Genomic DNA, 18,597 nt, shown 5'->3' on the forward strand with positions numbered 1-18,597 from the left:
GATCCTCTCTCATAATAATTTTCAGTAGCATCATGAATGAATTCAACCATTTAACCAGCACATAAAGCATTCTTTTCATGATCTACTTGCATAGAAATTTTACTACTCTCCACATAAGCAAATTTATTCTCATCAATAGTAGTGGGAGCAAACTCAACAAAATAACTATCATGTGAAGCATAATCCAATTGAAAATTAAAATCATGATGACAAGTTTCATGGTTATCTTTATTCTTTATAGCATACGTGTCATCACAATAATCATCATAAATAGGAGGCATGCTTTCATCATAATAAATTTGCTCATCAAAACTTGGAGGACTAAACATATCATGTTCATCAAACATAGCATCCCCAAGCTTGTGGCTTTGCATATCATTAGCATCATGGGTATTCAAAGAATTCGTACTAAAAACATTGCAATCATGCTCATCATTCACATATTTTATGCCAAGCATTCTATGTAATTCTTCTTCTAGTACTTGAGCACAATTTTCCTTTCCATCATTTTCATGAAAGACATTAAAAAGATGAAGCATATGAGGCACCCTTAATTCCATTTTTTTGTACTTTTCTTTTATAAACTAAACTAGTGATAAAACAATAAACTAAAAGATTCGATTCCAAGATCTAAAGATATACCTTCAAGCACTCACCTCCCCGGCAACGGCGCCAGAAAAGAGCTTGATGTCTACTACACAACCTTCTTCTTGTAGACGTTGTTGGGCCTCCAAGTGCAGAGGTTTGTAGGACAGTAGCAAATTTCCCTCAAGTGGATGACCTAAGGTTTATCAATCCGTGGGAGGCATAGGATGAAGATGGTCTCTCTCAAGCAACCCTGCAACCAAATAACAAAGAGTCTCTTGTGTCCCCAACACACCCAATACAATGGTAATTGTATAGGTGCACTAGTTCGGCGAAGAGATGATGATACAAGTGCAATATGGATGGTAGATATAGGTTTTTGTAATCTGAAAATATAAAAACAGCAAGGTAACTAATGATAAAAGTGAGTGTAAAACAGTACTGCAATGCTAGGAAACAAGGCCTAGGGTTCATACTTTCACTAGTGCAAGTTCTCTCAACAATAATAACATAATTGGATCATATAACTATCCCTCAACATGCAACAAAGAGTCACTCCAAAGTCACTAATAGCGGAGAACAAACGAAGAGATTATTGTAGGGTACGAAACCACCTCAAAGTTATCCTTTCTGATCGATCTATTCAAGAGTCCGTAGTAAAATAACACGAAGCTATTCTTTCCATTCGATCTATCATAGAGTTCGTACTAGAATAACACCTTAAGACACAAATCAACCAAAACCCTAATGTCACCTAGATACTCCAATGTCACCTCAAGTATCCGTGGGTATGATTATACGATATGCATCACACAATCTCAGATTCATCTATTCAACCTACACAAAGAACTTCAAAGAGTGCCCCAAAGTTTCTACCGGAGAGTCAAGATGAAAATGTGTGCCAACCCCTATGCATAAGTTCATGAGATTACGGAACCCGCAAGTTGATCACCAAGCCATACATCAAGTAGATCACGTGAATATCCCATTGTCACCACAGATAAGCACATGCAAGACATACATCAAGTGTTCTCAAATCCTTAAACACTCAATCCGATAAGATAACTTCAAAGGGAAAACTCAATCCATTACAAGAGAGTAGAGGGGGAGAAACATCATAAGATCCAACTATAATAGCAAAGCTCGCGATACATCAAGATCGTACCACCTCAAGAACATGAGAGAGAGAGAGAGATCAAACACATAGCTACTGGTACATACCCTCAGCCCCGAGGGTGAAATACTCCCTCCTCGTCATGGAGAGCGCCGGGATGATGAAGATGGCCACCGATGAGGGATGCCCCCTCCCGCAGGGTGCCAGAACTGGGTCCTGATTGGTTTTTGGTGGCTACAGAGTCTTGCGGCGGCGGAACTCCCGATCTATTGTGCTCCCCGATGTTTTTAGGGTATATGGATATATATAGGCGAAAGAAGTCGTCAGGGGAGCCACGAGGGCCCCACAAGGGTGGGGGCGCGCCCAGGGGGGCAGGCGCGCCTCCCTGCCTCGTGGCCACCTCGAAGCTTCCCTGAGGTCTACTCCAAGTCTCCTGGATTGCTTCTGTTCCAAAAATAATTGTCCCGAAGGTTTCATTCCGTTTGGACTCCGTTTGATATTCCTTTTCTTCGAAACACTGAAATAGGCAAGAAAACAGCAATTTGGGCTGGACCTCTGGTTAATAGGTTAGTCCCAAAAATAATATAAAAGTGTATAATAAAGCCCATAAACATCCAAAACAGATAATATAATAGCTTGGAACAATCAAAAATTATAGATACGTTGGAGACGTATCAGTAGACATCCGGATGACCCGACAGTAACAATCGCTGAGGTGCTCCCTTTATGCCCTAGCCGAACTAATGGGAACGTAGGGCATAAGCACAGGAGCCAGGAAACCCAGCTTGGCCAAAACTTAAGTCATATCGATGCATATAATGGCGATGAAAAGGTACATATGAGGAAAAGACACATATGTGATGAGCTTGATGCTCGGAAAATAATAATAGCAAGCTTCTGTACGAGAAGCCCCCAGGTATAATGGACGTACATATTTAAGGATGTGTACGTCATAGGTGCGCGGTTTAACCGCACAAGAGCTTGAAGCTAAGAATAAAAAAACAAAAGAGAGGAAAAAAGTAATGGAAACAAAAGGGAGAAGGAGACGAACGAAGAGTCCGGCGCTAGGCATAGAATCTTCGAAGTCTGGCCGCGTTCCATGGGTTCGGCTCTAGGTGATTGTCTGATGCATCACGCAGGCGGTACGCTCCTCCAGTGAGAACTTCGTCAATGATGAAGGGACCCTCCCACTTTGGCTTGAGTTTGTCCTTTTTCTTCTCCGGCAAGCGTAGAACAAGTTCGCCAACATTATAAGTCTTGGCCCGCACTTCTATACTCTGATACCTGCGAGCCTGTTGTTGATAAAATGTCGAACGGGCTTGTGCGACGTCGTGCTCCCCCTCCAGGGCATCTAAGCTGTCCTGCCGATCAAGCTCGGCTTCTCTCTCTTCATACATGCGCACTCAAGATGAGTCATGAATAATGTCGCAGGGTAACACAGCCTCTGCGCCGTACACCATGAAGAAAGGTGTATATCTGATAGTGCGATTAGGCGTGGTCCGCAGCCCCCAGAGTACGGAGTCGAGCTCCTCAACCCAGCGCTTGTCTAATTCTCTCAAAGACCGCACTAGTCTGGGCTTAATGTCACTCATAATAAGACCATTGGCTCGTTCGACTTGACCGTTTGTTTGCGGGTGATAGACGGAGGCGTAATCGAGCTTAATGCCTAGATTAGCACACCAGGTTTTCACCTCGTCGGCTGTGAAATTGGAGCTGTTATCGGTGATGATGCTGTGTGGAACACCATAATGGTGCACAACACCGAATATGAAGTCTATCACTGGTCCGGCTTCGGCCGTTTTAACTGGTTTGGCCTCTATCCACTTAGTGAATTTATCCACCATGACCAGCAGATACCTTTTCTTATGGCTTCCTCCTTTAATGGGTCCGACCATATCAATCCCCCAGACCGTGAAAGGCCAAGTGATGGGGATTGTTTGTAGAGCGGTGGGTGGCATATGGCTTTGGTTGGCGAAAAGCTGGCATCCGACGCAACGTTGGACAAGGTCCTGTGCATCTGCTCGGGCCGTCGGCCAATAGAAACCTGTACGGAAGGCCTTGCTTACGAGGGCCCGAGCCGCGGCGTGGTGACTACCAAGACCGGCATGAATTTCAGCCAAGAGTTGCCGCCCCTCTTCCTCGGAGATACATCTTTCAAGTACTCCGGTAGCGCTTTTCTTGTAGAGTTCTTCGTCGTGAACCTTGTAGGCTTTCGAGCATCGGACAATGCGGCGAGCCTCACGATGACCCACAAGTATAGGGGATCTATCGTAGTCCTTTCTATAAGTAAGAGTGTCAAACCCAACGAGGAGCAGAAGGAAATGATAAGCGGTTTTCAGCAAGGTATTCTCTGCAAGCACTGAAATAATAGGTAACAGATAGTTTTGTGATAGGATAATTTGTAACGAGCAACAAGTAACAAAAGTAAATAAAGTGCAGCAAGGTGGCCCAATCATTTTTTTAGCAAAGGACAAGCCTGGACAAACTCTTATATAGAGAAAAGCGCTCCCGAGGACACATGGGAATTATCGTCAAGCTAGTTTTCATCACGTTCATATGATTCGCGTTCGGTACTTTGATAATTTGATATGTGGGTGGACCGGTGCTTGGGTGCTGCCCTTACTTGGACAAGCATCCCAATTATGATTAACCTCTATTGCAAGCATCCGCAACTACAACAAAAGTATTAAGGTAAACCTAACCATAGCATGAAACAGATGGACCCAAATCAGCCCCTTACGAAGCAACGCATAAACTAGGGTTTAAGCTTCTGTCACTCTAGAAACCCATCATCTACTTATTACTTCCCAATGCCTTCCTTTAGGCCCAAATAATGGTGAAGTGTCATGTAGTCGACGTTCACATAACACCACTAGAGGATAGACAACATACATCTCATCAAAATATCGAACGAATACCAAATTCACATGACTACTAATAGCAAGACTTCTCCCATGTCCTCAGGAACAAACGTAACTACTCACAAAGCATATTCATGTTCATAATCAGAGGAGTATTAATATGAATAAAGGATCTGAACATATGATCTTCCACCAAATAAACCAACTAGCATCAACTACAAGGAGTAATCAACACTACTAGCAACCTACAGGTACCAATCCCAGACTTGGAGACAAGAATTGGATACAAGAGATGAACTAGGGATTGAGAGGAGATGGTGCTGGTGAAGATGTTGATGGAGATTGCCCTCTCCCGATGAGAGGAGTGTTGGTGATGACGATGGCGATGATTTCCCCCTCCCGGAGGGAAGTGTCCCCGGCAGAACAGCTCTGCCGGAGCCCTAGATTGGTTCTGCCAAGGTTCCGCCTCATGGCGGCGGAGTCTCGTCCCGAAATCTTTCTTCTGATTTTTCTTCGGACGAAAGACTTCATATAGCAGAAGATGGGCACCGGAGGGCCAACAGGGGGCCCATGAGGCAGGGGGCGCGCCCCCCACCCTCGTGGGCAGGTGGAGGCCCCCCTGATTTAGATTCTTCTTCCAGTATTTTTTATTATTTCCAAAAATAACTTTCGTGGAGTTTCAGGACTTTTGGAGTTGTGCAGAATAGGTCTCTAATATTTGCTCCTTTTCCAGCCCAGAATTCCAGCTGCCGGCATTCTCCCTCCTTATGTAAACCTTGTAAAATAAGAGAGAATAGGCATAAGTATTGTGACATAATGTGTAATAACAGCCCATAATGCAATAAATATCGATATAAAAGCATGATGCAAAATGGACGTATCAACTCCCCCAAGCTTAGACCTCGCTTGTCCTCAAGCGAAAGCCGATAACGATAAATATGTCCACATGTTTAGAGGTAGAGGTGTCGATAAAATAAAATATGGACATGAGGGCATCATGATTATTCTCATAACAGCAACATATATGGATATTGTCATATGATTTCTTATTCTCAAGTAATAATCTATTCACAATGCAAAGTATGAATCAAAAACTTTATTGAGAACTAACAAACTATAATCTCAGTCATTGAGGCAATTGCAATTTATCATAACATCAGAAAGAGTCTATGTCAGAGCTTTCTAGCAAGTCCACATACTCAACTATCATTTAGTCTTTCATAATTGCTAACACTCACGCAATACTTGTGGTTACGGAGTTTTAACCGGACACAGAGAAAGATAGGGGCTTATAGTTTCGCCTCCCAACCTTTTACCTCAAGGGTAATGTCAACAATAATAACTCATGCTACCCTACATCCAATTAGGTATATATATCAGGATCTTTCCGGCATCCTGTGCTTGCCAAAGGATAAAATATAAAAAGGAAATGTGAAGATCACCATGACTCTTGCATAAGGTAGAAGATAATAATAAAAGATAGGCCCTTCGCAGAGGGAAGCAGAGGTTGCCATGCGCTTTCAGGGTTGGATGCACAAAATCTTAATGCGAAAGAACGTCACTTTATATTGCCACTTGTGATATGAACCTTTATTATGCAGTCCGTCGCTTTTATTTCTTCCACATCACAAGATCGTATAAAGCTTATTTCCTCCACACCAATCAATCATACATATTTAGAGAGCAATTTTTATTGCTTGCACCGATGACAACTTACTTGAACGATCTAACTCAATCCATAGGTAGATATGGTGGACTCTCATGGCAAAACTGGTTTAAGGGTTTTTGGAGGCACAAGTAGTATCTCTACTTGGTGCAAAGAATTTGGCTAGCATGAGGCGGAAAGGCAAGCTCAACATGTTGGATGATCCATGACAATATACTTTAACTCAGATATAAGAAAACATAACCCATTACGTTCTCTTCCTTGTCCAACATCAACTCTTTAGCATGTCATACTTTAATGAGTGCTCCCAATCATAAAGGATGTCCAAGGTAGTATATTTATATGTGAAACCTATCTTTCTTTATTACTTCCTATTAATTGTAACGATGACCAAAGCTACGTTTGCCAACTCCCAACAATTTTTAATCATCATACTCTTTCTATGTGAAGTCATTACTCTCCATAGGATCAATATGAACTCTTTACTTCTTTTTATTCTTTTCTTTTTTCTTTTTCTTTCTCAAGATCATAGCAAAATAATCAAGCCCTTGACCCAACAGTAATCTTTATTATATAACTCATGGACTCGATTACATAGAGAGATCATAAAGCAAAACTCAAAAGTAGATCATACCAAAACTTTATTCTACTAGATCAATATATTACTAAAAGGATCGAACTAAGAAAAACGGTAAAGATAGGAGTGTGATGGTGATACGATACCGGGGCATCTCCCCCAAGCTTGGCAGTTGCCAAGGGGAGTGCCCATACCCATGTGATTATGTCTCCTTCTTCGGGGATGGTGATGTGATATTCTTGGCCATAATGCCCCTCAGGATACGATTCTCTTCCTAGAGCTTATTGAGTTGCTGCTTGAGATCCATTATCTCCTTACGAAGCTTCCCTGTAACGGCTAAAGCTCCTTGCACCCAAGGGTGTTGCATAGCTGCGGGAGAACAAGCGACACTCTTCTTCATATTTTCATAAGAAAGAAATCTAACGTTGGAAGGGATAACCGAGTTTGGAATAGCTGAGCTCTGTAGTTCCCCCATCGTGAACCCAGCTGGGAAACGAGAAGTGACTTCTTGATCCTCCATGGCATCAATCCTCATCAAATCAGCCTCCATCTCTTCCTCCGTTGCTGGCCCAAAGTGGTCAGCATCGCTGTTTGTCCTTGGTCTCGATGCCGGATGAGACACCCGGCTCTCCCCGATTGACTCTTGAGAAGACATCTTGCTCTAATCTGCAGAAGCAACAGCTCGAAACAAGAACAGAGGATATTTGCGTGATACATGAGTCAAAACCTTCGGGAGATTATATAATGAATTTTTACCGACCAAAATACGTATCGTGCAAGAAAACGGAGTCCGGAGAGCACACGAGGTGCCCACGAGGTAGGGGGCGCCCAGGGGGGTAGGGCACGCCCTCCACCCTCGTGGAGCCCTCGTGTCCTTCCCGGACTGCTTCTTATTTTTCTATTTTTCTAAATATTCCAAAATGGAGAAATATTGCCATTAGAACTGTTTTGGAGTCGGTTTACTTACCGTACCACATACCTATTCCTTTTCGGAGTCCGAAACGTTCTGGAAAGTGTCCCTTATATATTCCTCCGGGGTTACGGTTGCAATAACATTGGTTTCAACATTTATGGGATTACCTGAGATATAATGTTTGATTCTTTGACCGTTCACCACCTTCGGACTTGTGCCTTCGAAGTTGTTGATTTTTATGGCACCGGAACGATAGACCTCCTCGATAACGTAAGGACCGTCCCATTTAGAGAGAAGTTTTCCTGCAAAAAATCTTAAACGAGAGTTGTATAGCAATACATAATCACCTACATTAAACTCACGCTTTTGTATTCTTTTGTCATGCCATCTTTTAACTTTTTCTTTAAACAACTTGGCATTTTCATAGGCTTGGGTTGTCCATTCATCAAGTGAGCTAATGTCAAATAACCTCTTCTCACCGGCAAGTTTGAAATCATAGTTGAGCTCTTTAATAGCCCAATAAGCCTTATGCTCTAGTTCGAGAGGTAAGTGACACGCTTTTCCGTAAACCATTTTATACGGGGACATACCCATAGGATTTTTATATGCGGTTCTATAGGCCCATAATGCATCATCAAGTTTCTTGGACCAATTCTTTCTAGATCTATTAACAGTCTTTTGCAAAATTAATTTGAGCTCTCTATTACTCAATTCTTCTTGACCACTAGACTGCGGGTGATAAGGAGATGCAATTCTATGATTAACATCATACTTAGCAAGCATTTTACGGAAAGCACCATGAATAAAATGTGAACCACCATCAGTCATTAAATATCTAGGGACTCCAAACCTCGGAAAAATAACTTCTTTAAGCATCTTAATAGAAGTGTTATGATCAGCACTACTAGTTGGAATAGCTTCTACCCACTTAGTAACATAATCAACATCAACTAAAATATGTGTATATCCATTGGAGGCAGGAAAAGGTCCCATATAATCAAAGCCCCAAACATCAAATGGTTCTATAACGAGTGAATAGTTCATAGGCATTTCTTGACGTCTACTAATATTACCAATTCTTTGACATTCATCACAGGATAAGCCAAACTTACGGGCATCCTTGAAGAGAGTAGGCCAATAAAAACCCGATTGCAATACCTTATGTGCAGTTCTATATCCAGCGTGGTGTCCTCCATAAGCTTCGGAGTGACACTTGCGTAGGATCTGTTCTTGTTCATGCTCAGGTACACAACGTCTAATAACACCATCTACTCCTTCTTTGTAAAGATGTGGGTCATCCCAAAAGTAATGTCTCAAATCATAGAAAAACTTTTTCTTTTGCTGGTATGTGAAACTAGGTGGTATAAATTTAGCAACAATATAATTAGCATAATCAGCATACCATGGAGCAGTACGAGAGGTATTTATGACATTTAATTGTTCATCCGGAAAGCTATCATCAATAGGTAGTGGGTCATCAAGAACATTTTCTAACCTAGACAAGTTGTCTGCAACGGGGTTCTCAGCTCCTTTTCTATCAACAATATGCAAATCAAATTCTTGTAGCAGGAGAACCCATCTAATGAGTCTAGGTTTAGCATCTTTCTTTTCCATAAGATATTTAATAGCAGCATGATCCGTGTGAATAGTTAATTTAGAATCGACAATATAAGGTCTGAACTTATCACAAGCAAATACAACTGCTAAGAATTCCTTTTCAGTAGTAGCATAATTTCTCTGAGCATTGTCTAGAGTTTTACTAGCATATTGAATAACATTTAATTTCTTATCAACTCTTTGCCCTAGAACAGCACCTACAGCATAATCACTAGCATCACACATAATTTCAAAGGGTAAATTCCAATCAGGTGGCTGAACAATAGGTGCAGAGATCAATGCTTTCTTAAGTATTTCAAATGCTTCTACACAATCATCATAAAAAAGCAAATGGTATATCTTTTTGTAATAAATTAGTCAGAGGCCGAGAAATTTTTGAGAAGTCCTTAATGAACCTCCTATAAAATCAGGCGTGACCAAGGAAACTTCTTATGCCTTTGATGTCCTTGGGACATGGCATCTTTTCAATAGCATCAACCTTGGCTTTATCAACCTTAATACCTCTTTCAGAAACTTTATGCCCCAAGACAATACCTTCACTAACCATAAAGTGGCACTTGAGGGAGTCCTGGATTAGGGGGTCCTCGGACAGCCGGACTATATCCTTTAGCCGGACTGTTGGACTATGAAGATACAAGATTGAAGACTCCGTCCCGTATCCGGATGGGACTCTCCTTGGCGTGGAAGCCAAGCTTGGCAATACGGATATGTAGATCTCCTCCCTCGTAACCGACTCTGTGTAACCCTAGCCCCCTCCGGTGTCTATATAAACCGGAGGGTTTAGTCCATAGGACAACAACAATCATACCATAAGCTAGCTTCTAGGGTTTAGCCTCTACGATCTCGTGGTAGATCAACTCTTGTAATGCTCATATCATCAAGATCAATCAAGCAGGAAGTAGGGTATTACCTCCATCGAGAGGGCCCAAACCTGGGTAAACATCGTGTCCCCACTTCTTGTTACCATCCGCCTTAGATGCACAGTTCGGGACCCCCTACCCGAGGTCCGCCGGTTTTGACACCGACATTGGTGCTTTCATTGAGAGTTCCACTGTGCCGTCACCACAAGGCTTGATGGCTCCTCCGATCATCGGCAACGATGCGATCCAGGGTGAAGTTTTCCTCCCCGGACAGATCTTCGTATTCGGCGGCTTCGTACTGCGGGCCAACTCGCTTGGCCATCTGGAGCAGATCGAGAGCTACGCCCCTGGCCATCAGGTCAGGTTTGGAAACTTGAACTATACTTTTGACATCCGCGGAGATTTGATCTTCGATGGATTCGAGCCCATGTCAGGTGCGCCGCACGATCACGACGAGCATGACTTAGCTCTGCCGTCGGACAGTGTTCGGGAGATCACACCTGCAACTACTCCGGCCCTTAATCCGGAACAAATTGCGCCATCTGAGGACGGGTGGATGGACCCCGCCACGGAGGCCGCATACTCAGTGGCGATAGAGCCGAATACTGACTTCACCTCTTACGAGACCCGTGTTGCCGAACCGTTGGATTCGTCCCCGGTCATGGGCTCCGAGCCGCTTGCATCCGTGCCTATCGAATCCGATTGGGCACCGATCATGGAGTTCACCTCCGCAGATATCTTTCAGCACTCGCCCTTTGGCGACATGCTAAACTCGTTGAGGTCTCTCTCCCTGTCAGGAGACCCTTGGTCGAACTATGTCCGGCTAGAATGGGATGCGGACGAAGAAGAAATTCTCTACCCACCCACCACCCACTTAGTATCCACTGTCGATGATTTAACCAACATGCTCGATTTCGGCTCCGAAGACATTGACAGTATGGACGACGATGCAGGAGACGAACAGGAACCACCGCCTACAGGGCGTTGGACAGCCACTCCATCACATGATATATATGGTGGATACACCCAAAGAAGACAATGATGAGGAACGGGAGGATGCAGTGAAGGATAACCCCCTCGAGAAGCAACCAAAGAGACGACGCAGACGCCGCTCCAATCCCGCCTCGGCAAAAACAGCGATAGCAGTGCAAGAAAGAATGAGACCCCGGCCGACTCCAAAGCAATAGAGCAGGACGAGCTAGCGGACGGCAAACATAGTACGGAGCCACTGTCCGATCACGGCGACGCCGAGGGTAGAAATCATCAACCCGTCTCCGGAGAGGAGAATAGTCCGGATGACGATGCACACATCATCCCGGAAAGGAACTTGGAACAAGAGAACCTCCATAGAAGGCTTATTTCCACCGCGAGGAGTCTTAAGAAGCAGAAACAAAGGCTTAAGGCCACGCAATATACACTTATCAGTAGATGGAACAAAGTGCTGGACACTGCTGAAAAGTACGGTGGCAGTCGCCACACAAAGAGTTACCCAAAGCGCAAGCTGCTGCCTGAATTCGATGACGAGGCCTTAGAGCCTACACAGCCGAAAAACAAAACGGCCGACCGGTCGGATCGACCACCTCGTGGCCGCGATAGGGCGGCTAACGAGGCCGCACATAAGTCAACACACGACTCATGTGAGGACTTGCATCCAAAAGCCGGCATGACCAGATCCATCTACGGATCTAGGAAGCGCGCTCCAGCGCAGAATCAAAACCGAACACTACAACCGTCAGAACGCCACGATACATCCAAATACAGGGGTGCCGCACACCCCCTATGCTTCACCGATGAGGTACTGGATCATGAATTCCCAGAGGGATTCAAACCCGTGAACATAGAGGCGTACGACGGAACAACAGACCCTGGGGTCTGGATTGAGGACTTTATCCTTCACATCCATATGGCTCGCGGAGACGACCTCCACGCCATCAAATACTTGCCCCTCAAGTTGAAAGGACCAGCTCGGCACTGGCTGAAGAGCCTCCCCGAAAACTCCATTGGAAGTTGGGAGGAGCTTGAGGATGCTTTTAGGGCTAACTTTCAAGGGACCTATGTCCGACCTCCGGACGCAGGCGATTTAAGTCATATAATTCAACAGCCCGGAGAGTCAGCCCGAAAGCTTTGGAATAGATTTCTTACTAAGAAGAATCAAATCGTCGATTGCCCGGACGCCGAAGCCTTAGCAGCTTTCAAACACAGTGTCCGAGACGAATGCTCGCCAGACACCTCGGCCAAGAAAAACCGAGGACAATGGCAGCCCTAACAAGCCTCATGACCCGCTTTTGCGCGGGCGGAGATAGCTGGCTGGCCCGTAGTAACACCAGCGACCCAGGCACATCTGAAGTCAGGGATGGCAATGGAAAACCACGACGCAGTAAAAGCAAGCGTCGAAATAACGAAGACAGCCCAGACAACACGGCGGTAAACACCGGATTTAGGGGCTCTCGACCCGGTCAGCGGAAAAAGCCTTTCAAAGGCAGTAGAGATAGACCGTCCAGCCTAAACAAGATTCTAGACAAATTATGTCAGATTCATGGCACCTCCGATAAACCTGCAAATCACACCCACAGAGAATGCTGGGTCTTCAAGCAGGCGGGTAAGTTAAACACCGAACACAAGGGGAGGGAAACACCAAGTGAAGACGAGGATGAGCCTCGCCAGCAAAGCATTAGGGGACAGAAAAAATTCCCACCAGAGGTCAAAACAGTGAACATGATTCACGTAACAAAAACAAGGAGCAAACGTGCACTCCGAGAGACATGCGCCGTAGAGCCCGTCACCCCAAAGTTCAACCCTTGGTCGGCCTACCTGATCACCTTTGATCGTAGGGATTACCTGACAAGTATCCGGCATGGAGGATTGGCTGCCTTGGTGTTAGACCCAATTATCGACGGATACCATCTCACCCAAGTCCTCATGGACGGCGGAAGTAGTCTTAACCTGATATATCAGGACACAGTCCGCAAAATGGGGGATAGACCCGACAAGGATCAGCCAAAGCAATACTACCTTTAAAGGAGTAATGCCAGGCCCAGAGGCCCGCTGTACGGGCTCTCTAGTACTAGAGGTTGTATTCGGTTCTCCCGACAACTTCCGAAGTGAAAAATTAACCTTCGACATCGCTCCATTCCAAAGCGGCTATCAAGCACTACTCGGAAGAACAGCTTTCGCTCGTTTTAATGCAGTACCGCATTATGCTTCTCTTAAGCTTAAGATGCCTGGTCCACGTGGCATCATCACAATTCGCGGAAATGTTGAGCGTTCCTTACGCGCGGAAGAACGTGTGGCGGCTTTAGCAGCCGAACACTAAACGGCCTCTCCAACCAGAATAAATGATCGGTCGTCAAGACCGCGGACACGGCTAGACGAGTCCGTCGCATCACTAGCTGTAACAGCTTGGATAAACCTGAGATTGGTTTGATGGTTATACCCCCATAGGCGGTACCAGGGGCTTCCCGCATGTAAAAAGGGCTACAGTTCGGCTCAACCTTACTTATCTTGAATTTTAATGGTTTATTGAGAATAACCAATTTTACGCACGACAACTTTCACCTAAATTTTTCTCTTTTACAGATGATAATCGTGCTACACCCTTCCAGGATACGGCACAACGGAGACACATGCGCAGACGTGCAGCAGGGCCCCGCTCAAAGGTTTCTTTTTAGATTAAGACCCTGTGTAAACCTTTTTTACTGTCTCTTGTTGCTTCACATCCTTCGGGTACTCAGTATAACCGAGAGGGATGGTGACGTTATTGGCATTTCGCCACGTCAGAATAATGCACGTACCTGAACACTCGGGGTTCATTATCAAGGGCGTTACTCAGCCCGGTATATATTGTAAAGACCGAATACCTTAGGGAGTGTTCGGCGTCACGAGTTTGGCCTTATATGCATCAGCTCCGAATCATGTCTTTGGTCAAATGTTGGGTTTGCCCGGCTCCCGCGTTTTGCTACCTTACGTTCCGCTCTATCGGCTAAGGCGGCACCAGGAGAACTACTGCGATTGTGCCCTGGTTCATCTGGACGAGCACCTCAGTAGAGAAAGCCGAAAACTGACTCTCATGATAAAGCGCGAGACTGGTCAACCACTCGATGACTCATCAGAATCTTCGGGATTCCTCCGCATTGACGAAGGACCGGTTTTCCCGGTCATGTATGTACGCGCACCGTATTCGGATAGCCGCGGAAATACCAGGGGCTATATAGTAGCCCCATGTCAAACTCCTAGGGTTAAGTGAAAGTGTTAAAGCAATATAGTCCGATTGCCTCGTTCTCCGCGCTACCACCTCCTTAATGGACCAAGACGTTGGATCAAGTGTGAAGATGCGCTTTTGCGAACACCCCCGCATTATATGCGTGGGGGCTGAAGCCGACGACTGCAAACTTTCAGGTTATATATCTATATACATAAACGACCGCACAGGAGGCATAATAATACTTTCAGGCAAAAGTATAAACACAACCTTTATAATTCAAATAACATTGTTCTTACAATTGGGATACATGTCACTAGAACATGATACTCTTCGAGCACTGAGCCTCTATTAAACGAGCGCCTTCTAAGACTTCTTCAAAATAGTGCTCGGCCGATACCCGGCCTATGGCCGAACTCTGGGTTGCAATAGCGGTGGCTTCCATCTCTGCCCAGTATGTCTTGACACGGGCGAGAGCCATCCGCGCACCCTCTATGCACACCAACCTCTTCACAGCGTCGATATGCGGCACAGCACCAAGGAATCGTTGCACTAAGCCAAAATAAATATTCGGCCTTGGTCCTTCCGGCCAAAGATGATCCACAACAGACCTCATGGCGAGCCCAGACAACCTATGGAGCTCGGCCCACTCGGCCATTTGCTCATTTAATAGCAGCGGACGCGCCGGAGCATTGAACTGCAACCAGAACACCTTTTCCACTTCGTGATCTTTTGGATCTTCGAAAAACTTGGTCGCATCAGCGGCACTTGCTGCCAAATCCAGGTACGCGTCCGCAGAACTCCATAATTGATCCAGAAGGGCATACTTAGGATCTCCGAACTTCGTCCACAACAAAAAGGGCTTCCCAGTCATGATATTTCCGGCTTGACGTAGCTCCTCCTTCGCCGCTCTAATTTTAGAGCGGGCTTCCTTGGCTGCTACTGTGGCCTTCTCCAGGTCTGCCGTCTTCGTTTGGCTTTCCTTTTCAAGAAGCTCATAACGGTCGGCGGCATCTTTCAGCTCAACAGCCATCTTGGCTATTTTCTCTTTGCTCTGGCAATGCGCAGCCTGTTCAGCTCTTAGCTCTTCGACCGCCTTTAGGGCGGCTGCATCACTCTTCCTGGCTTGTTCCTTGGCTCGGGCAAGTTCCGCCCGAAGGGTCTCCACGGCGACAGCTCCATCTGCAATCACAGCACATTACAGATACTAGCATCATGCTCCTCTTAATATGTGTTGATCATAGGAGAATACATACCCTGTGCCTCATCAAGCCGCTTGTTTACAAGCACGATGTCGGCATCGGCCGCATCAAGTTGCCGCTTCAGTTTGGCAAACTCACCAGTCTGGCTAGCCACCGGACCCTCAGCCGCCTGCACGTGAAAGCAGCACGGTTATTACCCGGGACTATGCTCCTCTGTTTGCCGCCTTTTTCGACAGCAACCAGAGTCTCAGGGGCTACTATCTACATAGGGCACACCTGGCTGTGCGGTACCATCAAAAAATATTACTTTGCGTACCTCAAAGCCTCTCAGCAGGCTCATAAAAGCTTCATGCAACCCGCTTTCGGCGGATGAAATCCTCTCAACCACCGTACCCATTAGCAAACGATGCGCTTCTAAGATAGCCACTTGCTCCAAAAGATTCATCAGTGCGTGTGGTCGCGCACCAGACAGTCCCGGACTCTTTCTGTTGCTCCCCTCAGGAGCCGAATACTTCGGACTTCGGGTGGCCGAAGGGTTACCCTCTGGCCTTGGCGGATCAGGAGAAATCCTCCGCGACGACACCTCAGGGTCGTTCGCTTCACGAGGCGGGGAGGCACGGGGAGGCGTTTCGCTCTCCATCATCTCCAGAAGAAGAACCCCCGAAGACGAACTCTGTCGAGAAGGGCTAGGATCCGAACTACAAGACATACGTCTCGGTTATTGATCTTAGAAATAAAGCAGGCTATGTTTACTATAAATTACTTTTGTTTACTTACAGTTCGGTGGAGGGCTGGCTCCCTTGCGGGTACTGTGCGGTAAGGATGCCCTCCGGGGTAGGGCCCCCTGACAAAGGTTTCTTCCCTCGTTTGGAAACCATTGTTTCCAAGCCTTCAGAGGCGGTCCTCTTCCTTCCTTGGGGAGAGGGGATTTTAGATCCTTCTCCCCGGTCATCCTCCTTCACGCAGGCACTAATTCCCCCGGTTTGGATGAATAATGGGTGAGCCCCGCTTTCAGCTTCTTTATTCCTCCCTTTATCTTCCCTTGATGGTGCTTGATAAGGCGCGAGCTCAAGCATTCTGGCCAGTACTGGATCCGTTGAGCCTTCGGGAAGGGGGGCCGAACACCTGATCATCTTCGCCTTTTTTACCCAGTCCTGGTCAAAGAGCGACTTTTCAGAATGACGTTGTGATAAATAAAGAGACATCATGTTCGGCTGAAGAACTACTTACTTGGGTATCTGGACGATTGCAGCTCAGACCCGCATCCTCGGTGGTGTCCGGACTCTTTATTTGTGATCCGAAGAACAATCTGTACATCTCTTCGAGCGTCATGCCGAAGAAGTGCTGAATAGCTCGCGGTCCTTCCGGGTTGAACTCCCACATACGGAGAGGTCGACGTTTGCAAGGCAGGACTCGACGAACTAGCATGACTTGCATTACCTTGACAAGGCTGACATCTCTCTCGAGGAGATCTCGGATGCGACTCTGCAATGTCGGCACATCATTTACTGGCCCCCAGTCCAGCCCCTTGTTGATCCATGACGCCAGTTGTGACGGGGGGCCTGAGCGGAAGGCAGGGGCGGCAACCCACTTAGTACCTCGGGGAGCTGTGATGTAAAACCACTCCCGTTGCCATAAGCTGGACACCTCCGGGAAGGAACCCTTTGGCCATGGAACATCGGCGCCTTTGCTTATTACGGCACCTCTGCATTCTGTGTGTCGCCAATTAATCATCTTCGGCTGCACATTAAAGGTCTTGAGCCATAAGCCGAAGTGTGGGGTGACGTGGAGGAAGGCCTCACACACGACGATAAACGACGAGATGTGAAGGATGGAATCCGGGGCCAGATCGTGGAAATCAAGCCCGTAATAGAACATGAGCCCTCTAACAAAGGGGTCTAGACTAAAGCCTAGCCCTCAGAGGAAGTGGGAGACGAATACGACACTCTCGTTGGGCTCGGGAGTGGGGATGACCTGCCCTCGAGCAGGCAGCCTGTGTGAGATTTCGGCAGTCAGATACCTGGCTTCTCTTAGCTTCCTGATGTCCTCCTCTGTGACGGAGGAGGGCATCCACCGGCCTTGGAGGTTGGATCCGGACATGATTGAAGGTCCAAAGCGCCTAGCCTGAGCCTTGGGTGTTGGAACTCGAGGCGGGGAAGGACTCAATTGAGCGCGAGAAGAAAAGGACAGGCCTTGACCCCTTTATAAAGAGGGTGAATATCGAGCGTCCTCTGCGTAGCCGTTTGAGACTTGCCTAAAATCGAGGAGTCATACCAACAGGCATGATTGGGTTACCCATACCCGTATTGATGAGAATCCCGTAATAAGGGGGACACGATCTCTGCTTCGACAAGACGTGCCAATAAAACCGCCTCGTGAAACATGCAGTGGCAGGCTGGGAGAAACGGTTCGAATAATGACCAGACTGTGGTGTGATGTCACATTATGAAAAATCATCAGCAGATTAGATTTGTGGAAATATTGTTCTCTCTACGGTGGTATGTGGAATTTGTTTTGCAGAGCCGGACACTATCTTTGTGTTCAAAATCTTCTATGGAGTATTCAGAGGAGGAACCCGCCTTGCAATGCCGAAGACAATCTGTGCGCCGGACTCATCGTCATTGAAGCCTGGTTCAGGGGCTACTGCTGGAGTCATGTATTATGGGGTCCTCGGACAGCCGAACTATTGGACTATGAAGATACAAGATTGAAGACTCCGTCCCGTATCCGGATGGGACTCTCCTTGGCGTGGAAGGCAAGCTTGGCAATACGGATATGTAGATCTCCTCCCTTGTAACCGACTCTGTGTAACCCTAGCCCCCTCCGGTGTCTATATAAACCGGAGGGTTTAGTCCGTAGGACAACAACAATCATACCATAGGCTAGCTTCTAGGGTTTAGCCTCTACGATCTCGTGGTAGATCAACTCTTGTAATACTCATATCATCAAGATCAATCAAGCAGGAAGTAGGGTATTACCTCCATCGAGAGGGCCCGAACCTGGG

Source organism: Aegilops tauschii, chromosome 7, assembly GCF_002575655.3.
Source record: "Aegilops tauschii subsp. strangulata cultivar AL8/78 chromosome 7, Aet v6.0, whole genome shotgun sequence".
Classification (NCBI taxonomy): Eukaryota; Viridiplantae; Streptophyta; class Magnoliopsida; order Poales; family Poaceae; genus Aegilops; species Aegilops tauschii.